At 33.7% G+C, this 24,321-nt stretch overlaps 1 protein-coding gene across 10 annotated transcripts in view; it reads left to right on the top strand.

The window, feature by feature from the left end:
• The window catches only part of Pgant9 (polypeptide N-acetylgalactosaminyltransferase 9), a 925,839-nt gene extending 916,775 nt beyond the window's left edge, over positions 1–9,064 (top strand). For all 10 annotated transcript variants that reach the window (XM_081741029.1, XM_081741028.1, XM_081741019.1 and 7 more), the window contains one exon: positions 1,100–9,064. The gene's annotated coding sequence lies outside the window, so the exon portion shown is untranslated. The remainder of the gene's footprint in view (positions 1–1,099) is intronic.
• Positions 9,065–24,321: the final 15,257 nt, after the last annotated feature.

Genomic DNA, 24,321 nt, shown 5'->3' with positions numbered 1-24,321 from the left:
TGTGTTAGATATTAAGTTTCTGTAATTCGGGCTCATTTGATTATCACACGAGCTCAGGCCGGGCTCGGGCCTAAATGCTAAAACATATTTTGGACTCGGGTCGGGCCTCACATTATAAATTCACGGGCCGCGCCAGGCTAAATATTCCGGCCCGTGCTGACCTCTAGCAGGGTTCGGAAGGCAGCTCCACGAATCATACCGAATTCTTCCGATGCATCACATTGAAGAAAAGCAGTTTGAGTTGTGTAAAGCCCAGGCTTTACGAGTCGTCATGGAATAACTTGTGGGAGTTCTAGACTATACTGGTGTTCAAAGTTTATATCAGTACAACTGAAACGTTGTTCGTAAATCAATCCTTTTGTGATACTTTAATTAGTGGAAAAGAAAATGAACACAGTAGGACGGGACAGGTTTGGCGAGAATGCCGGGAATGGTAACACACCAGCTTTTTTTGTTTGTTTGTTTGTTAAAAACTCACGGAGATACTTTCCAGTTTCTGCTCCTACCTTGTAGAATGGGGTATGAAACATGCTCACTGCTTTCGTTTCTTTAAATCCATCACTATTATTTGGTGAATAATCCACACAGGGACTCATACTGTCCTGAGACTTGAATTTCGTTAATTTAAAATGATATCCCGAACTCCATCAATCATTTCAGTTGTTCTGGCTGACTTGCTTGGATCTGGGTGCTCTTCATTTTCCACAGAATCTCTTATGTTATTCAAAAACACAGTAACGATGAAGCTAGTTTCCCTCATAAACCTTTCCCAACTTTTCAGATGTTTCCGATGGAGTTTCCTCTGGAAACGTACAGGGGAGGCATTCAGTTTTTGTACCATTGTTGAAACGGTAATGAGATATCACTAGTGTATACCTAGCCATGCCACGCACCACAGCAACTACCTGCGGAGCTGATAATTTCTGCTCTTGTTCCCAAGGTCACTCACAAAATTTACAACTATGAAAATTTCTGTGCTAATACTAATTTTGCAGAGAAAACATCTCTTCTAATTGCTGCACTGTATGTATTTCGATCCATTCATTAACTTGTTAGAAATTTGTATTTTAATGAGTCTTTTTTTTTTTTCTGTTTTCAGCTAAGAAAGCTCTCCGTCATATCGTGCCATTGTTGTTTGGTCAGTACGAAGAGTAAAGAAAGAAGAAAGAAGGGGAGGAAAAGAACCAAACATATCCAAGCTGCCTAAGAAACATAGAGAAACACGAAGCCTTCCCTTGTGTGCGAGAGAGAGAGAGAGAGAGAGAGAATGAAAGGGAGAGAGAAAGAGAGAGAGAGTGCAACGTTTGCTCAGTTGTTTTTCGTAAAGAACTTGTGTATAATTCAATGTGAAAATTAATTTAATTTTTGGTGATATAATTTTATTGTTAAGGCTGGACCTTTCTTGTGCACCGATTGTGTGGTGCACGCAAAAGGTGGTATGAAGAGAACATGTCTGCTGTGTCTAGGATGATGAAAAATTGAGGACACATACTTTCAATGTGAGAGAGGAAACAGTGTTTGAAGAAATAATAAACTATTGATTTCTTGTCCAGTTGTGGAACATATCATTAATTTGCATTAAGACTTCAACCAAACAAATTAGAGTTTTCACACTCCATTTTGTGTACCTTTTGAATAAAAGTAAAGAAAAAAGTGTTCTGAATGCACGTTAAAATATCCTAGAGTGTTTTTGTAATAATATTTTTACACATCCTGTTGATTGTAGTTCATAAAATATTAGATTTTGTGAAGACATTATGAAAGCGAGTTACAAACACAAGATTTACACGAGATGGAAAATATGCAAAAGTTATTATAAATTCATAACAGAGGCTGACTATAAATCATTATTTTCCGAAATATCATAATAAGTTCCAGTCTCACTTCGAAATATTTTAAGCAATCTTGATTTGAAATTCCAAAACAGTTTCTTGGTTCGATTTCTATAACTATATTAAATTATGAAGCATTAGGACCAAAAAAAACTGTATAACATTAGTCAGTCTCTGTTGAATGGTTGAATGTTGAACGCGTGTGATTGTTATCGAATGGTAACTCAACGAAAGTTGAGTGAATTATCTTATATAGGCATCGTCTATGTATATATCATCCCTGCTGTTTGCACCCAGTATGTGTAGTCTATAGTTTTTTAAGTAACTCTGCTATTGCTTGATTGTTTTTAAGATCAATGAATTATTCATAATAATGAGGCAGGGATGAATATTGTTTATATTTCTTCATATCTTGTTAAAAAAAGAAAAGTTAAACTATGTAGAGAGAGTAAGCGAAAGTGAAATTTCTGCATGGTGGGCTCAAGGAAACATTCCACTATTGTAAAAAGAAATAAGCTGAAAATAAATAAATAAATATAAATATATATATATATATATTATGGTATTGGGTTTGTGCGGAGAAGTATGTTGTACAATGCAAATGTACATACGTATATAAATATAATATATATATATTTCTGTAGCGTGTAATGACAAGGGAAAAGTTGTAAATGCACTCAGCACTCTAGAAGTATTATCATGTGTAAATGAGACTGTTTTGTGTGTGGAATTATTATCTGTAAGTATTATTATTGATAATTCAATTCTAATTGCCTATTTTTCTTTCTTTTCTTAAGTTGATCTCAAACGAATTCCAGCTGTTTTTCAATTCATATACATCACATCTCTATACAACATTCACATAATTAAATTAAGTTGTTAAGTATTTGCATTTAAACAGAAGCTTATGCAATTGATTACTAAAACTGTTGGTTGGTTTGTATTGAAGTCGCATTTTAAATTTTCATTTTAGTTACGTTTAAGACAGCTATATCATAGGTAAACAACATAAACGACCAGAATTTTAGAAAATAAATTTTAAGGAAGACTTCTAAAGCTGGGTTTAGTTAAACATTGATTTTTAAATAAAAAGCTGTAACTTATCTTTGTTAACGAAGCTTAAAGGGATCAAACATCATGTTATCAATTTCAGAAAAAAAAATATATATATATACTTCGTGCGAAATTTACTGTACCTATGAATTACCCCTGCAGAAGTATAATAATAGTATAGATTGTTTCAAATTCTTTGAATTAATTATCAGTTCTTTATAAATAAGTTGTTTCATTCTCCTTCTAAATTCATATCTCGATGCCTCCATTGAAACTGTTTTGATGTTAACTTCTGCTACCTTTGGAGTCTGATTGACTGTTAAAGCTTCAGAGAGAGGTAATTTCTCTCGAGACTGAAGGAATTAAGTGCATTGAATAGTTAGAGGAAGTTTGGGTTGAAGATACTACTCCAGCTGTTTTGTAATGACTAAGTTAATCTTGCTAAACATGAATAAATTATTTCTATTTCCTTTCTGACATTTAATTTCTCAAAGTTTCTCTTTTAATGGAATCAACAAAAGTACCAAATTTTTCCTTCCGATCTGTTTCCAATTTGTTACCGTTTCATTTCCATGTTTTCATACTCTAAATTATTTTTGAATCCAAAACTTATATTTTGAATCAACAAACATCCAAATAATAGACAGTCTGTTATAATTATTTCCTTGGTGCGATAGCCAGAGGAAGCCGTGCTTAGCCAGACTCATTGTAGCCAAATAAATTCACTCTATTATTATGTTGTTAATTTACGATACATAATGGATTTTTTGCCCACCATGTTAACATATTTATTTACTCAAATTTTTGCATTGTATGTATTTATATTTTAAAGACACATTCCAGTCTTCTAAATTAAATCCTACATTCTCTTACATTCCTGTTTTGTTAATGGAAAACTCCTATCAAACTTTCATTTTCGAATATCATTGTTTATAAATTTCAGTATTGAATCAAATTCATCAAATAAAGTAAATAGTATGGGTTCATTCTCTAACAAGAAGATTGAAATAACTTATCTAAAATTTGTAAGTATTTCTAAAATTATTTATTCAAACTTCATTCCGAAACCTTCGAATTTAATGTGTAAAATCATTGTTTCTCTCAAATTACTTTCTTGAAGGTAGAAGCACATGTTGTAGAATGTTCTTTAGTTTTAATTTGCAAGAAAGGAAAAAAAGACGAATTGAAATAAAGAATTATATTGGGAAGAATTAAAGGATTGAATGAATAAAACTATAGTTAATTATTGAAACAGATCCACGTAATTTTGCAGACAATAGGACTGTTTCCCACCACAAGAGAATCCGAAAACCATTTTGGAATTTTCATGGTTATGAGAACGTTAATCGTGATTTCACTACGTAGATTCGTTTCAATAGCTATCTCTAAATTCAATATCAACTTATAATCAAATTGTTATTTTTCTTCGCATTGGGTGTTTAAATGGTTTTCAAAGTAAAGTTCGAACATACATTCATTTTTAACAGATCATATTTCTTGAAAGTTCCTAACATCATGGATAAAATAAAAACTTGTTTGCTTAGTACATAATCCGGGTTTTCCTAAGAAGTTCGAGTAATTTAATTTATGCAACGAAGTTTTGTTAATACAATTTCATCGTAGTTAGTCTGAACTTCATGCACATTATATCTTGTTATAATTCACTACAATTTATAATCTTTTGTTAAGTTTGATACTGTTTAATTAGTACGTGCTTTGATAACAGAAAATGATTTCTGAACTTTCAATTCCTTTCATTATACATAATTAGCTTCATCCAACGAAATATTTCCTTTTAATCTCCTGATTTCTGAATATTAGATAAATCGATATTTTGGTTCACCATAGTACATTTCAGCTTAAAAAGTGTTCCAAATGGCATCTTTTAATATGGACTAATCTTTCAGGAATGCAAAATTTAATGGGTACGCATTTTATATAGTTAAATTCGTAACGCGTAGTATGCAATACAAGAAAAGAATATGGAAAATGCATGACCAAAACAAAGTAAAGAATTTATTTATTTATTTTTTTTTTGTTTATCTAATAGATTCAGTCGCTGACATATTAGCAATTAAAACAAGAAGAGAACACATGAATTGGTGAGTATTTCCATGACAAAGTAAACTCGTATTAAATGCAAATATTAGCATGATATTGTAGAATATTTGTTACATCACACTTCATGAATGTTCGTCAAAATGTATTGAAAGATTTATTGCTGTAAAGATACAACGAAACCAACGATGTTTTATATTTTCCTGTTCAGTTTAGTGTAATACTATTGTTTATGCTTGTTAACTCTTCGTTAACACACGAAAAATAGAGAAGACATTAAAAAATGAACAGTCGAATTTCTTGTTTTTACTTTTCATTTTTTTTAGTGTACTTCTGATAAATTTCTAAGTTCATAACAATTTTTCTTGTCATGTTTAGTCTGACGTCATAATTACGTCTTGTAATGTATTTCTGTAGCGTTCTTTTTTGTTTCTGGTATTAGTATAATTATAATTATTTGTTAATAAACTAAAGAAATACTAATGTAAATCGAATTATCTTTCACATAAATTATTTTTCAGTTTCATTACATTATATGACTGTTCAAAAACCAAAACTTGTTCAGGTATCTGTTTTTAAGTTACCGTATTCGCTCGAGTTATATCCACACTAAAATTACTATACCAAACTATGGGTGCAGACTTAACGCGTATCCAAAAGCTTGCATTTTTCCATAATTAAATTTCAATTCGTTAATTTTACTTCGAACCTCATATGTAATGCCAATATTAATTGAATGTATATGAAATGAAGATTAGTATAACTAATTTATGATTGTTTAAAATCAATAAACTAGTTTTAAAATCTTGCCTTTATTTTCTCCATGCAAATCATTTTCAATTGCATAGCAAACACTACTTAAAAGCTCATACACAAACACAGTAGACTCAGACATATTAAATTTAAAATTCAAGTTGTAAGCAGTTTCTCCTTTTTTTTTTTGGAAAGGTGTATGACAAGTTTCTTCCCTTTGTACGCAGACAGTCACCCTTCACCATGACTCAAGAGGAATTAAATTAGTGTTATGCATAGATAAATAAATAAAAGTACAAATATCCGTAACCCATACTTTCATGTAGAGTTTTTTGAAAATTACCTTTAAAGTTCCGGTGCGGACTACAGGCGAGCGTATACGGTATCTTTCAAAGTCTCTTGAGGTAAGTTACTATATTACCTTTATGTTGTTAATTTTCAGTTTGTGATTTGTGTACCCTCGCCCACAGAAATAGGTTTTCATCCCGTATATGTTCAGTCCTAACTTCAGAACAGCGCTAGGACTGAACATGTTTGAACAGTACCTAGGAACAGTTTTCTGTAAACGTAATTGTGTCGACATTACCAAGAATTATACTTGAATTGGTTCATTCAAATTTTATCAAATTATTTCGAAAGAGAACATTTTACTGCTTTATTGATCTGGGTAATATATCATGTAGTTACTTGTACGTTGGGTAAAAGGTAAAGAACGGTCTTATCTTGTAGTCTTCAGAATTGGTTTGGTAATCTTTATATAGGGTTTGGTATGAGCACACCGTTTCTTATGAACTAACGTGCATTTTGAGAAATGTCTGTGAATCATTAATAATCATTGAATGAAGAGCACAAAATCACGCTCAGTTCACTTCTCGTTTAGGAACAATCTATCTTGAAATAAAATATTGATCTCTCCATCTTTCTATTTGTTCTTCTGTAATACTTGAATAAATCAACATTCAAAGCCTACAGAAACTATTTAAAAAAATATAAAGTCTCTGTAAATTCTGTTTTTGTGAGGAAAGGAAAGAAAATCAAATTATAATAAAGTTTAATTTCTTCTGTTCATTTGAAAACAAAAATGCAATAACTTGTGTACATGATTACATAATAATAATAATAATAATAATAATAATATAATAATAATAATAATAATAATAATAAAAAAGAAGCAGATATATTTGTCGTATTGAGTTTCTGTTCACTCGTTTTATTTCTTCCTGTCATTAGACATTTTTATATATATTCTTGAACCTGAGACATATCTTACACCTAAAATTTTATATATATTAGAACACTTACTTGGTGAGTTTCCATGACCAGGTAAGGCTTCCATCAAAGGCAAATATTCATCACCATACTCTAGAGTATTTGTTATATCGAACTTCACGAACGTTCAGGAAAATATATTGAAAGATTTGTTTTTCTAAATACACAACGAAAATATATTTGATTCGTTTTGTATTTTCCTATTCGATTTAGTGTTCATATTCAGTACTATTCAATACTATTATTCATATTCGTCAACCCTACGTTAACACGGGTCAATTAATATATATATAATACGTAATAATACAATATAATAGAGCCACGTGACTATTTACGTTTCCCCCCTTAGCCCTTAACTCATTGCTCTTGGTAAAATCCGTAGGTAATAAACGAAGTGTAAGATTTTCCAAATGAACCAATTCTGAGGACAAATAGATGAGATTGTTTTGAACAACATATACGAAGCAAAGGTGCTGATCTTAAAAGATAGGAAGGAGTAGGGGAAGAAGGCTCAAGGGTTAGTTTATCAATTGGAAACTTGTATAATAATCTGAATCTGAAACAGTTTATAATAGTTGTGTGATGGAGCTCCGCCTGCTTCATTGATGAACGCTTCTGTTATAAAGAAAATACTAACATATGACACATTTTTGTTCGTGTCGTAATACAGCATAATACAATTTCAATCAGAAATTAAAAGCGCTATGTGGTCAGTGTTGTCAGTTTTATTTATTTTGCATTCTGTACATTCCTGAGACATTTGATAGTCCTTCATTTTAGTTACCTGCTTTACTTTTTCTTTTTTTTTAAAAAAACACTAGCAGATGTTTTGGTTGTTGTATTTCCAGATTTTTGTTATGTGTGGATGTTAATTCAGTGTGAGTCAATGTGCAGAAAAGAGACAGTGTGATAGAATCTTACCTGAGATCTATTACGTGACAGTAAACTAATTATCAGTCCATATACAGAGTTCCTCTGTTACAGGAGATTGTTCGTACTTAAATGAGTGTATGATGTGATTTTAGAAGATAAGTTCGTGCAATCTTGTATCTAAAAGTAAAACTGAAACCCTTAAGTTGGTCCATGTAGTCAATATTTCTTAGTTATTTCTTTTTCATCTTCTTGAAAGTGAACTGTGCCAGTAACATATTCTAGCCTTAAAACCATTGTATCAGCTACAGACCAGTATTCAGCTATTTATTTTTGGACTGTACATTCAGGTGGTTACATTACTTAGACTGGGATTATGTGTAGGCTTCTTTTATAAGGTTTCATACTTTCAAAATATTGTTTAGTATGTAATTGGCTTCAACAATAAGCAAGGGAACAAGCTCAAAATTAAATCTTTAATATTTTAGTTTGATTCAGAATTAAATATGCATATTTTGTCTCTAATCGGATGGAAATGAACGTTACAACTTAGGAAATTTAGTAAAATTGGTAGAAACATAATATAAATGTTGCAGTTAAAAAAAAAAAGTTCTTAAGCAAATTCTTAGAAGTCTCTAAAAGCATGGGAAATTTTTTAATTACAATAGCGGTACGAGCTTAAAATTAGCTATTAAAATAAATAAATAAATAAACCTTGTTGAAGAGATTAACTTATTACGAGACATTATAAACAAACTAGTTTAAATTTTATCCAACTTACTGTGAGTATCTAGGTATTTATTTTTATTTAAATAATATATTTGCGCTTCTTGTTTATCGAATTTTGTTCGCATCGAATTATTAGAAAATTTTCGCTTCAGAAAATGACATCTTTTAAAATTAGTTGCAAATTGACTGAGGATTAGAAAATATGCATATTAGTATTTTTATGCTATATCAAACCATTTTGTGTAGGTCCGATATCTTTAAAGTAGCTCGTTATTTGTAATGTTTTGGACTTCTGTCAACAGCTATTATGGAAACGGACGTTTTTCAATCCGTATCCATTAGAAGTTTTTTTCAGTTCATAATAAGAAATTGCCTTCCGAAGTTGTATGGTAATATCTTTTTGTAAGCCATATAGCATTAAGTAGTTTGCATAGGAATACCAGGCTTTTCTTTTTCTTTTTTGTAACGATATGAATCTGTGACATTCTGATCTAATTACATGCTACAGCTACATTATATATATTACATTTAAAATTCAAGGATAAAATTCCAGTCTAATAGCATAATCACTGTTTGTACAATACGGTTCAAAATGTTCCAGTAATAAAGGCAAAAATCATAGTATATATTGAGCAATATACTTGAAAAATTATTACACATTAATTGCTATTACTTTGTATAAAAGAGGACATTATTGTGATTGCATTAAACTATTTATGATGCATGATTTCATTTACATAGTTTCATGAATTCCTGTTACTGCTATTGTAAACCCGTCCTTTGTTAAAGTGGAGACTGACCCTAATTGCTTTTTATACTTTATTTTTAAACTAACAATGTTTTGTATAATGCACAAACTGTTCGGATTCAACACAATTTTTGGTCAGTTCTTATGACAATTTGTTTAATGTTGACCAGAAGTTTGATAACAAGAGTGGATGTGTGTCTTTGAACGAGTCAAATGTGTATCATAACTTGTGCCTTATTAGGATCGATGTAATTGTGAAAATAAAATTTCGTCTTACAAAATCATTTTGTGTTTTTATTGTTTTGAAAAGATTTCCTTTCTAATTGTTTTTTTAAAATGTAATTTGTGGAGCTGATGAATCCTATGAAACTGTCTTTAAACATATCAGTCCATGCAGTCATAAGAAAAGTCTTTGAAGTACCACTTACGCCAATACTAAAGAGGCTCACACTTGAATATATATGTTTCAAATTAATCTGAAAGGATAAGTTATTAACTCTTCTCGAGCTATCTAATTTCTTAACACGACTTTTCTCTCTTTTAGTTACATAACATATTGTAGCATTTGTGTGTCCAATATGTTGTAAACAATCTGTTATTCGCTACGTGGGAGGGAGAAAAGGGGGTACATGGTAACCCAATGTTAGTGTGCACCTATATGACAAAGGGTTCCCCTTTAGATGTACGACAGATTGAGTTTGTAATTAAGATAATTCTATCTCTTGTTATGTTCATTTTTTATGCGAGGCATACTCACATTTTCTTGCAAACTTTCATTGGATCAACTCTTCCAAAATCATTACTTATTATTAATGTCGGTCTCCTCTAGCACACAGATCATGAGTATGGGTCATGAACCTGCAGATGTAATGATATTATTCAATTCCCTAGTATCCACTACATTCAGCCCCAACTGTATGCAACCTCGCACAACACACCAAAAATCCTTCGTCATTTAGATTTTGTTCAAAATATTGATGGTCTTTCAAAGCCTTTTTGTTACTTGGTGGTACATTGTTCTATCTGTCATGAATCGGACTCATCTGTCCTAACGGAATGTCCGGACCCCCCTCCCCCACTTCCTGTGGGGGACTCCCTTCTGCCGCCACTGAATGATTTAGAATCATGCATTTTTGGATAGAGTGGCTTACAAGCCTAAGACAATAACATGTCGCCTCAGCTCAATAGCTAATCTATATTATAAAAGAGAACGTACAAATCCTTTGTTCCCTCATCACGCTAATACGGCTGAACCAATTTCTTTTATTTTTGGGGGGTTATTAGGATTTGGACCCTAGATGGTTTTTATCATATCACTTTAATTTTTAATTACCAGTGTCTTGAGATAATTGACCATTCAAGTGTCCATAACGTACAAATCCTTTGTTAGTTCATCATAGGTATAAAAATAAACGTATTTATATGCAACCCGCATGACCGTGTCACTCGGCGGGTTAACATAAATGACAGGCGCTATAATGTTAACATTTACTGCAATTTGAAAGCGAAAAAGTAAAAATTATCTAAGTAACAAAGTTTATTGCGTTCCGGGGTGACCGCAGCGAAGCGGGGTGAACGCTGCTAGTAGTTTTATAGATATTCGCCTCCAAAGTTCAGTTTCCCACGGTTTTGGACAATCCTAGCTCTGAAACTATGCACTTTTGACCACGAGTCCATATTAACTTTTTTTTCTTATTTTGATGTGAGTTGCTTCCACTTTAGGGTCCTCGTCTGGAGACACAAATTGCACTATGTGGCAACGTCGTAAATATAGAACTGTAGAGCCGATCTACCAATCTATCAAATAGTTACATCAATTCTTTGCAGGTGGCAGCTAAAGTCGATATAGATAAATACTAGCAGCAATTATTAGTGTAGCAATCGATTTAACTACATGATGTACTCGAAGAGTAATGCGCTAATGATTCCAAGTTAATCTGCGACGTTGCCACATTGTAAAATTTTGATTCCCCGTAGCGGCTGAAGGAGGCCCCGGAGAGCACAACACCATAGAACATTTTCGCTTTATTTTGACCTCTAGAAAAATAGCCTGTGGTCCGTAGGCGCCATTGTTAGAACACACGATATATATAGGGTGTTTCAAAACAACACCGACAACGTTTGGCAGGTGATTCTTGACACCAAAATAATATGAAAAGTATATACCAACTTGGGTGCACAAATGCTTCCATTTGAAGTTATGGGCTGCCGAAAACATGAACAAATGAACTTTAAAGGTCTATAGCTCCAAAACTATGAGGCATAACGTAGTCGGGTCAAGACCACTTACGAACTAATATGTGCCTTATCCAAAAATACATGTTTCAGAATCCTAAAGTACTCACTCAAGAATTTTCATAGAAGTAGTGTAGCTACGGGCATATAATTTGAAATACCAACTACCTCCATACATATTGTTGCGGAACTATCGCAGGATTCTGAAACTTGGATATTTGGATATTGCACATATTAGTTCCTTAGTGAAGTCTTTACCCGACTACGGTAGGTCCTATAGTTTTGGAGCTGTGGACGTTTAAAGTTCATTTCTTCATGTTTTCGGTAGCCTATAACTCTGAAAGAAAGCATTTGTGCACTCAGGTTGGTCTATACATTTTTGTCTTATTTTGGTGTCAAGAATCACCTGCCAAACGTTGTTGGTATTGTTTTGAAACACCCTGTATATATAAAAGCTATTGATTACCAAGTGAGTGCATAAATACAATTAGGATTTCAGTAATTGTTTAGAAAGGAAATTTCATATCGGGTATTTATCTTATTGATACAAATACAGAAATATTGTGGCTACAACTTCTGGTTGAGAAGCAAGTCCCGTCAACCAATGAATTTAGTTCATAGTAGAAGCCATTGGATTAGAATTTTCATCTGTAGTTAATATTTGTTCTGGAATATGAAGCAGAATACTGAATTCAAACATGTCGTTAGGAAGTTCAGTAAGTTTTTATGACAAGTTTTTGTCGCAATGAGCGATTAAAGTGCTTTACAGTCTTCCATTTTCCTTGGCCTCAGCCAAATGTCCGCTCAATACGTAATACTTTGATGTAATTCGTAATTATGAATATTACAAAGGAATTGATGTCTGTGATTACATCGCTTAAACTCAAATATGTAATAAAACCATAAGGTCTTGGAAAAGTCAAAATTTACTGTTTATAGAAAAGTACATTTATTCATGAATGTTCAGCACATTCGTAGTGCAGTAAATAAGATCAGACCAGGCATTCTTCTTTTACAAGATCCTAATTGCGATTTTTAAAAAAAGTTTTTCAGTAATTTCTTTTATTAATTACATAACAATATATCATTTCTTTTTTGATATTGATCTTTTTCAATTACTCATTAGTAGTAATATATACTGACTTTGCAGTTCATGTGGCTTATATTTATTTCACTTATGTAGGAATATTTATTTAAGTAACGAAAGAAAATAATTGATTTGTGTGATTTAATGAAAATGTGGTTGATTTTAATGTCAAAGTAATAGCATTTATAATTTATTGAATAGTTAAATTATGATTCAATTCAGTGTATTGTAATGTATTCGTCGACATATATGTATACACGACTCCAAAAGTGCATTACCACCTGCAGTTCTCCCTTTCCTGCAATAGCAGGCAACCCAAAAAGCTCAGCGCTTGGGTTGGTTGCACATTCGAAAGGCGTTGGACCAAACCTCAATTTTGTTACAAATATATCAGTGTGGCAAACTGCAAATAAGAGAATAAAATAAATTGTTAAGACTTACCATTTTATTATCGTGATGGCAATGAATGACATAAAAGTTACAAAATCATCTTACCTAAGCAGTTCAAACAAGGTGAATGGTAAGAAACACACATAAGAGGAAAGCAGTTTCTTTCCTTTTCCAAAAGAAAATCTCGTAAAAAAAGAAAAAGATTATATAATGTAAAGGTTTAATATAAAAGCCTAACACCCCAAAACAAACATCCACACGACACAGAAAGAGAGAGAAACACAGAATAAGGAACACCAATGGCTTAGCTGACTAGCGGGCCTCTCATACAAGATAAAGAGATGGGACCCTAGTTGTAAACCTAATTGTTATAATAATAATAATAATAATAATAATAATAATAATAATAATAATTATTATTATTATTATTATTATTATTATTATTAAAAATCGTCTACTTTCCCAATGTCTGACCTACCTAAGAGCATGTCTGTATATAGCGGTCATATGATAGCGGTGTTTTCATGGTTGTGCATGTGCTTCAATAATTGGGGAGGTGAGGGGACAATATATTGTAGCATAGATTTAGTCAGACGGTTAAATTATACTGATTTCATACTGTTTTATGTAAATTCGCTTAGTGCAAGATTCCATATAACTTCTTTGGCGTGTGCTTCGTTTGCAATAAGCTTAATAAAGCTTGCCATTGATGAGAATACGCTTATACTTGGCTTGCGTTTGAGATAATTTGAATTGTGTTTAACTTGTGAAGACAAGCTTGCCCCAAGCCTTGCCCAGATGTAACTAACTAGCTTGCCACAAGCTTAAAGCAAGCTAATTGGCTTGCATAGTATAGCTTGCGGCAAGCTAATTTACCTTGCAACAGCAAGTTTGTGGCAACTTGCAGCAAGTTTAAATTGCTGTCTGGAATGTGAGTACCTTTTGTCAATGAGTGGCCCTAAAGGTAAAAGGATGCAAATCTCTGAGAGAGAGGAACAAAAAAACTTTCTTATGATAAATTCTAGGGGAAAGTTCGAAGAATTGCTTTTGACGGGTGCTTTCTTGTTTTTCGGGGACAGAAAATTGTATCGGCTAAGAAATTACAGTATATAATATTGCAAATTTGCAAGTGCATTTATTTACAATGCAATTTGAGGTAATAAAGAAATTGAGAACTTCGGGACAAACGACTTGTCAAGACCAAAAAGTGAAACTATAAAGGAGATAGCTTCACAAGGATTTCTATTCATCTGATTTTCTTCAAACTTGGCACATATATACTAGACCGAAAATAAATGCACACATGTTTTTTTTTGTTTCTTTCGGAGAACAGGTTAAAGGAGGCAAAGGGTCCCTTTTAAAAAAGGGTACCTTTGTTTTAAAAGGACCAAATTAAAGAAACGATACTCTGCCGATGCAAAGATGACTTCAAAGTACAAAATACGGGTTTTGAAGTTTTTTACAGAGAAGTTTTGCAGAGGCAATGCTCCTTCGAAATGAGAAAGGACCCAGAACAATCTTTATGGAAATTGGATTTCGGTGGAATTGCTTGGAACCGTGTTATGTTGTAGACATTATGTTCCTGAGAAAAAGTCTCAATGGACACAACCAAAAATCGTTGGCCGTTTGGCCACCATGAGGCCATTTCTTAAAAAAAGCCGAAGAAAACGACATTCGAGATTTTGGACAAAAATACTAAAACCGTGATGTTGTAGATATTGTGATTCCGAAAAGGCCCTAATGGCCATAACCACCAAACACTGATATTTGGCCACTACAGGGCTACTTTTTTGAAAACAGCCAAACATAGTGATATTCTGGATTTCAATGAAAATCAGTAAAACTGTGATGTGTTGTAGATGTTGTGATCCTGAGAAAAAGTCTCAACAAGCACAACCAGCAATCACTGACCGTTTGGTAACTACAGAGCCACATTTTTGCCAACAGCAGAACTTAACGTTATTTTGGATTTCATAGCAATTGCTTGAAACGGTGATATGTTGTAGATATTGTGATTCTGGGAAAAGGTCCTAATGAGCACAACCACTAATCACTGATCGTTTGGCCACTACGAGGCCACTGTTTTGAAAGTAACCGAAGATGGCGATGTTCTTGATTTCGGTAAAAATGACTAAAACTGTGATATGTTGTAGATATTGAGATTCTGAGAAAAGGTCTTAATGGGCACAAACACTAATCAATGACCGTTTGGCCACCACGAGGCCACTATTTTGAAAGTAACCGAAGATAGCCACTTTCTGGATTTCGGTAAAATGACTGAAACTGTGATATGTTGTAGATGTGGTAATTCTGAGAAAAGGTCTTAATGGGCACAAACACTAATCAATGACCGTTTGGCCACAACAAGGTCACTTTCTTGAAAGTAACCGAAGATGGCCATGTTCTGGATTTCGGTAAAATCACTGAAACTGTGATATTTTGTAGATATTGTGATTCTGAGAAAAGGTCTTAATGAGCACAACCACTAATCACTGATCGTTTGGCCACCACGAGGCCACTATTTTGAAACTAACCGAAGATGGCGATGTTCTTGATTTCGGTAAAAATGACTAAAACTGTGATATGTTGTAGATATTGTGATTCTGAGAAAATATCCTAATGGGCACAACCAATAATTACTGATCGTTAGGCCACTTTTTTGAAAGTAACGGAACATGGTGATGTTCTGGATTTCGGTAAAAATGACTGAAACTGTGATATGTTGTAGATGTGGTGATTCTAAGAAAAAGTCTTAATAGGCACAACCATTAATCATTGACCTTTGGCCACTACAGGGCGACTTTTTTGAATGTAACGGAACATGGTGATGTTCTGGATTTCGGTAAAAATGACTGAAATTGTGATATGTTGTAGATGTGGTGATTCTAAGAAAAAGTCTTAATAGGCACAACCATTAGTCACTGACCTTTGGCCATAACCAGGCCACTTTCTTGAAAGTAACCGAAAATATTGATGGCCTGGATTTCGGTAAAATTGACTGAAATTGCGATGTGTTGTAGCCATTGTGATTGTGAGAAAAAGTCTTAATGGGGACAGCCAATAATCACTGGCCGTTTGGACACGACGAGGGCACTTTTTTAAAAGTAACGGAATATGGTGATGTTCTGGATTTCGGTAAAAATGACTGAAACTGTGATATGTTGTAGATGTGGTGATTCTGAGAAAATGTCCTAATGGGCACAACCAATAATTACTGAGCGTTTGGCCACTACAGGGCCACGGTGATGTTCTGGATTTCGGTAAAAATGACTGAAACTGTGATATGTTGTAGATCTTCTGATTCCGAGAAAAGGTCTGAATGGGCACACCCATTAATCACTGACCGTTTGGCAACAACCAGGCCACTTTCTTGAAAGTAACCGAAGATGGCCATGTTCTGAATTTCGGTAAAATCACTGAAACTGTGATATTTTGTAGATATTGTGATTCTGAGAAAAGGTCTTAATGAGTACAACCACTAATCACTGATCGTTTGGCCACCACGAGGCCACTATTTTGAAACTAACCGAAGATGGCGATGTTCTTGATTTCGGTAAAAATGACTAAAACTGTGATATGTTGTAGATATTGTGATTCTGAGAAAATATCCTAATGGGCACAACCAATAATTACTGACCGTTAGGCCACTTTTTTGAAAGTAACGGAACATGGTGATGTTCTGGATTTCGGTAAAAATGACTGAAACTGTGATATGTTGTAGATGTGGTGATTCTAAGAAAAAGTCTTAATAGGCACAACCATTAATCACTGACCTTTGGCCACTACAGGGCGACTTTTTTGAATGTAACGGAACATGGTGATGTTCTGGATTTCGGTAAAAATGACTGAAACTGTGATATGTTGTAGATGTGGTGATTCTGAGAAAACGTCCTAATGGGCACAACCAATAATTACTGAGCGTTTGGCCACTACAGGGCCACGGTGATGTTCTGGATTTCGGTAAAAATGACTGAAACTGTGATATGTTGTAGATCTTCTGATTCCGAGAAAAGGTCTGAATGGGCACACCCACTAATCACTGACCGTTTGGCAATAACCAGGCCACTTTCTTGAAAGTAACCGAAGATGGTGATGTTCTGGATTTCGGTAAAAATTACTGAAACTGTGATATGTTGTAGATCTTGTGATTCTGAGAAAATGTCCTAATGGGCATAATCAATAAATACTGAGCGTTTGGCCATTACTGGGCCAGTTTCTTGAAAGTAACGGAACATGGTGATGTTTTTGATTTCGATAGAAATGACTGAAACTGTGGTATGTTGTAGATCTTGTAATTCCGAGAAAATGTCTCAATGGTCAAACATACTACTCAGTTTCCGTTTGGCCATTACAGGCCACTATCTTGAACGTAACCGAAAATGTTGATGTCCTGGATTTCGGTAAAAATGACTGAAACTGTGATATGTTGTAGATTGCTGATTCTGAGGGAAGGTCTTAATAGGCATAACCACTAATCGCTGACCATTGGCCAGAAGCAGGCCGCTTTCTTGAAAGAACCGAAAATATTGATGGCCTGGATTTCGGTTAAAACGACTGAAACTGATACGTTGTAGATATTGTTATTCTGAGAAATAGTCTTAATGGGTACAGCCAATAATCACTGGCCGTTTGGACACTACGAGACCACATTTTTGAAAGTAAGCTAAAATGGTGATGTTCTGGAATTAGGTAAAATGACTGAAACTGTGATATGTTGTAGATGTGGTGATTCTGAAAAAATGTCCTAATGGGCACAACCAATAATTACTGAGCGTTTGGCCACTACAGGGCCACGGTGATGTTCTGGATTTCGGTAAAAATGACTGAAACTGTGATATGTTGTAGATCTTCTGATTCCGAGAAAAGGTCTGAATGGGCACACCCACTAATCACTGACCGTTTGGCAATAACCAGGCCACTTTCTTCAAAGTAACCGAAGATGGTGATGTTCTGGATTTCGGTAAAAATTACTGAAACTGTGATATGTTGTAGATCTTGTGATTCTGAGACAATGTCTTAATGGGCATAACCAATAAATACTGAGCGTTTGGCCATTACTGGGCCACTTTCTTGAAAGTAACGGAACATGGTGATGTTCTTGATTTCGATAGAAATGACTGAAACTGATATATTGTAGATATTGTGATTCTGAGAAAATGTCCTAATGGGCACAACCAATAAATACTGAGCGTTTGGCCATTACAGGGCCACATTTTTTAAAGTAACGGAACATGGTGATGTTCTGGATTTAGGTAAAAATGACTGAAACTGTGATAAGTTGTAGATCTTGTAGTTCTGAGAAAATGGTTCAACACCTAATCAGTAACCGTTTGGCCACTACAGGGCCACTTTTTGGATAGTAATCGAAAATTTCGGTAAAATTGACTGAAATTGCGATGTGTTGTAGCCATTGTGATTGTGAGAAAATGTCTTAATGGAGACAGCCAATAATCACTGGCCGTTTGGACACGACGAGGGCACTTTTTTAAAAGTAACGGAATATGGTGATGTTCTGGATTTCGGTGAAAATGACTGAAACTGTGATATGTTGTAGATGTGGTGATTCTGAAAAAATGTCCTAATGGGCACAACCAATAATTACTGAGCGTTTGGCCACTACAGGGCCACGGTGATGTTCTGGATTTCGGTAAAAATGACTGAAACTGTGATATGTTGTAGATCTTCTGATTCCGAGAAAAGGTCTGAATGGGCACACCCACTAATCACTGACCGTTTGGCAATAACCAGGCCACTTTCTTCAAAGTAACCGAAGATGGTGATGTTCTGGATTTCGGTAAAAATTACTGAAACTGTGATATGTTGTAGATCTTGTGATTCTGAGACAATGTCTTAATGGGCATAACCAATAAATACTGAGCGTTTGGCCATTACTGGGCCACTTTCTTGAAAGTAACGGAACATGGTGATGTTCTTGATTTCGATAGAAATGACTGAAACTGATATATTGTAGATATTGTGATTCTGAGAAAATGTCCTAATGGGCACAACCAATAAATACTGAGCGTTTGGCCATTACAGGGCCACATTTTTTAAAGTAACGGAACATGGTGATGTTCTGGATTTAGGTAAAAATGACTGAAACTTTCATATGTTATAGATCTTGTGATTCCACGAAAAGGTCTCGATGGGCACACAAACTAATCACTGACCTTTGGCCACAACCAGGCCACTTTCTTGAAAGTAACCAAAGATGGTGATGTTCTGGATTTCGGTAAAAATGACTGAAACTGTGATATGTTGTAGGTCTTGTGATTCTGAGAAAAGGACACAACCACTAATCACTGACCGTTTGGCCACTACAGGGCCACTTTTAGGATAGTAATCCAAAATAGTGATTTTCTGGATTTCATTAAAAATGACTGAAACTGTGATATGTTGTAGATATTGTGATTCTGAGAAAGTGTCCTAATGGGCACAACCAATAATTACTGACCATTTGGCCACTACCGGGCTACTTTCTTGAAAGTATCGGAACATAGTGATGTTCTGGATTTCGATAGAAATGACTGAAACTGTGATATGTTGTAGATCTTGTAATTCCGAGAAAATGTCTCAATGGTCACACATACTACTCAGTTTCCGTTTGGCCATTACAGGCCACTATCTTGAAAGTAACCGAAAATGTTGATGTCCTGGATTTCGGTAAAAATGACTGAAACTGTGATATGTTGTAGATTGCTGATTCTGAGGGAAGGTCTTAATAGGCATAACCACTAATCGCTGACCATTGGCCAGAAGCAGGCCGCTTTCTTGAAAGAACCGAAAATATTGATGGCCTGGATTTCGGTTAAAACGACTGAAACTGATACGTTGTAGATATTGTGATTCTGAGAAATAGTCTTAATGGGTACAGCCAATAATCACTGGCCGTTTGGACACTACGAGACCACATTTTTGAAAGTAAGCTAAAATGGTGATGTTCTGGAATTAGGTAAAATGACTAAAACTGTGAGATGTTGTAGATATTGTGATTATGAGAAAATGTCCTAATGGGAACAACCAAAAAATTACTGACCGTTTAGCCACAACCAGGCCAATTGAAAGTAACCAAAGATGGTGACATTCTAGATTTCGGTAAAAAAGATTGAAACTGTGATATGTTGTAGATATTGTGATTCTGAGAAAAGGATTTAATAGGCACAACCACTACTCACTGACCGTTTCGCCACTACAGGGCTACTTTTTTTTAAAAGTAACGGAACATGGTGATGTTCTGGATTTCTTAAAAAAATAACTGAAACTGTGATATGTTGTAGATCTTGGGATTCCGAGAAAAGGTCTCAATGGGCACACCCACTAATCACTGACCGTTTGGCCACAACCAAGCCACTTTCTTGAAAGTAAGCGAGGATGGTGATGTTCTGAATTTCGGTAAAAAAGACTGAAACTGTGATATGTTGTAGATCTTGTAGTTCTGAGAAAATGGTTCAACACCTAATCAGTAACCGTTTGGCCACTACAGGGCCACTTTTTGGATAGTAATCGATAATGTTGATGTTCTGGATTTCGGTAAAAATGACTGGAACTGTGATATGTTGTAGATCTTGTGATTCCGAGGAAAGGTCTGAATGGGCATACCCACTAATCACTGACAGTTTGGCCATTACAGGGCCACTTTTTTAAAGTAACGGAACATGGTGATGTTCTGGATTTAGGTACAAATGACTGAAAAGTGATATGTTTTAGATCTTGTAAGGTCTCCATGGGCACACAAACTAATCACTGACCTTTGGCCACAACCAGGCCACTTTCTGGAAAGTAATCGAAGATGATGTTCTGGATTTTGAAAAAATAAAACTGTGATATGTTGTAGATCTTGTGATTCTGAGAAAAGGGCAAAACCACTAATCACTCAACGTTTGGCCACTACAGGGCCACTTTTTGGAAAGTAATCGAATATGTTGATTTTCTGGATTTCGCTAAAAATGACTGAAACTGTGATATGTTGTAGATATTGTGATTGTGAGAAAATGTCCTAATGGGCACAACTAATAATTACTGACCGTTTGGCCACTACCGAGCCACTTTCTTGAAAGTAACGGAACATGGTGATGTTCTGGATTTCGACAGAAGTGACTGAAACTGTGATATGTTGTAAATCTTGTGATTCCGAGAAAAGGTCTTAATGGGCACACACACTAATCAATTTCCGTTTGGCCATTACAGGCCACTTTCTTGAAAGAACCGAAAATGTTGATGTCCTGGATTTCAGTAAAAATGACTGAAACTGTGATAAGTTTAAGGTATTGTGATTCTGAGAGAAAGTCTTAATGGGCACAGCCAATAATCACTGGCCGTTTGGACACTACGAGATGACTTTTTTGAAAGTAAGCTAGAATGGTGATGTTCTGCATTTAGGTAAAAATGACTGAAACTGTGAGATGTTGTAGATATTGTGATTATGAGAAAATGTCCTAATGGGTACAACCAGTAATTACTGACCGTTTGGCCACAACCAGGCCACGTGAAAGTAACCAAATTTATTTTTATTTGTTTTATTTTTATTTTATTTAAAGAAGAAAATTAATATATTAGATGTATCCAATATATTAAAGAATATACATAAAAAATACATAAACACATTAAATTATAAAATAACAATATACAAAATATTAATGAAATAAAATAAAAGAATAAGAAAAATAACTGCTACAGAAATTAACAAGTAAATTTTCTACTTATAAGTGCTATTACTTCTCTAAAGGAAATCTGACTTCCTGATTCCCTTTATTGGTAGAGTTTAACGTACCCGGTATTCAGAGATGACAGGACTTCGGACTTCCAGAAGTCATGTCTATCTCACAGTGTCGGGTAACTTAATTCAATGCACTTATTTCAATATTGCGAATTTTTTTTTGTATTTTTTATGCAAAGAATAAAAAAGAAAATGGCTCACATAAGCAAATGCTTGTGTGTGAGCCTGATTCTCGTGTTTTATTTATTTTCTTATCGTAACATATGAGGTTTATTCTTACTTTTAACTAACAATAGTTTTTTAAAACACTTTTTAATTCTTTTAACCAATGTAAAATTAAAATTTTATATGTTTTGAAATTACTTTCTTCTTTGATTCGGAGTGGGAGTTCATTATAGATCTTCGATGCTCTGTAATATGTTTGGTGTTGAGTTATAGATTTAGTCGTTGCTCTAATTTCTAAATTTTTGTTTGCCACATTTCTGGTTATATACGCATGTTTTATTACTTCCCATTTGTTTCTGTTCTTTTTAACATATATTAATACCTTCTGCAAATATAATTTTGAAAGTGTTAATACTGAGAATTGGTCATAGATTCTATCTAGTCTACTCTCAAGTCCCTTTTTTAAACATATTCTTACAATATTATTTTGCTGGACAATCAGAGGTTTTAAATGAGTAGGGTAAGCAGCTCCCCAAATTAATATACCATATGTAAGTATACTATTAACAAGAGCATAATATACAGTTCGTAATATTTTTATGCTTACAATGTTTCGTAATTGAACAAATTTATATAATAATTTTCTTAGTATCGTGGCGATATGTGTAATATGAGGAGACCATTTTAGATGCTTGTCAATAAATATACCTAAGTATTTTACTTTATTTTCACTAATAAGAGGACTACAGTTACATTTTTCAATATTTTGACAATGATGCAATTTAATTGACATGTTTTCTGGCTGTCCTGTTAAAGTTGGTGAAAACGTTATATACCTGGTTTTTTCAGCATTTAATACTAACTGATTATTATCAAGCCATTGTTTTACTTTCTTCATTTCTGCTTCAGTTTTTTTAAATACATCTGTCCATGTTTTACCAGTAAATATAAGTGAGGTGTCATCAGCAAATGATTGTATATGCCCGTCCATTTTTAAATTACACAAATCATTTATATAAATTAAAAATAATATTGGGCCTAATACAGTTCCTTGAGGGACTCCTTGTTTTACATATAAATAATTGCTTTGAAAATTACCTATTTGGACGGCCTGTTTTCTGTCTTTCAAATAACTGTTAAACCAAGATAGCGATATACCCCTTATTCCACATCTTTCTAGTTTATTTAAGAGAATTTTGTGTGATATTGTGTCGAATGCTTTAGCTAGGTCTAGGAAAACTGCAATTACTTTTTCAGCTTTATCAACATTTTTACAAACAATCTCTGTTAAATTGTATACTGCAACTGATGTACTTTTACCTTTTTGAAATCCATATTGATTTGAAGAAAAGAATTTATTTTGTTCAAGAAAATTAACTAATCTTCTCTTCATACATTTTTCTAACAGTTTAGCACAGTAACTGAGGATTGATATAGGTCTATAGTTATTAGGATCAGCCTTTGATCCTTTTTTATATATAGGTTTTATTACAGCAGTCTTAAAATCATCAGGAAATACACCTGTTTCTAAGCTTAGGTTAAAGATATACTGCAAAGGTTTTAATATATTTGATTTCGTATGTTTCAATACACTTGCTGATAATCCATCTATACCAGATGTTGTTTTTGGTGACAATTCATTTATGAAGCGTTCAATTTCCTGTTCAGTGATTGGAGTGAAGAATATAGAGTTTACTACTTTAGCTTGGGAATTCAAATTCAAATTTATTTTATCATCAATCTCTTTGTTAACTATTTTTTTGCCAACACTGGAAAAATGCTCATTAAAACTTTCAACTATTAACATTGGATCACGTTCAAACGTTACCCTGGATTATTTTTAGTGTTTAGTTCATTTATTTCTATATACTTTTTGTCATTTTTATCTATAATATCTGTTATTACCTTCCATAATTTACTAACATTGTTATTACATAATGTAATTTGTTTTCTATAGTAGTCATTTTTAACTTCTTTTATTAATTGTGTAAGTTTATTTCTATACCTTCTGTAATATTCCTTAAATTCTAAATCGTTTTGGTTTTTTATTACTAAACGACTTAATCTATCTCTTTCTCTTACAGAGTTGACTAATCCTTTTGTTATCCATGGTTTTATTTTGCGATATTTACTACTTACTTTTTTATTTTTATTGTTAATATATGAATTACTTATACAATTTTTCATTATTTGGATGAAATTCGAGGTTGCAGTATTAACACAATTACTGTGTATTACCAAATTCCAGTTACATTTTTTTCAATTCTTCATTTAATAAAGTATAATCTATAATTGTTCTTTCATATGACATTTTTTCCCTCTTTTGCATTGTAATGGGAACATTTATACTAGTGAGAAAGTAGTCAGTTATACTTGTTTGCAACACAGCTGATGTGACATTCAGTGGACTTTGGTA

This window comes from Thermobia domestica, chromosome 15 (assembly GCF_964235325.1).
Source record: "Thermobia domestica chromosome 15, izTheDome1.hap1.1, whole genome shotgun sequence".
Taxonomy (NCBI): domain Eukaryota; kingdom Metazoa; phylum Arthropoda; class Insecta; order Zygentoma; family Lepismatidae; genus Thermobia; species Thermobia domestica.
The sequence above is the reverse complement of the archived record's forward strand: the minus strand, read 5'-3'. Positions and strand labels throughout refer to the sequence as shown.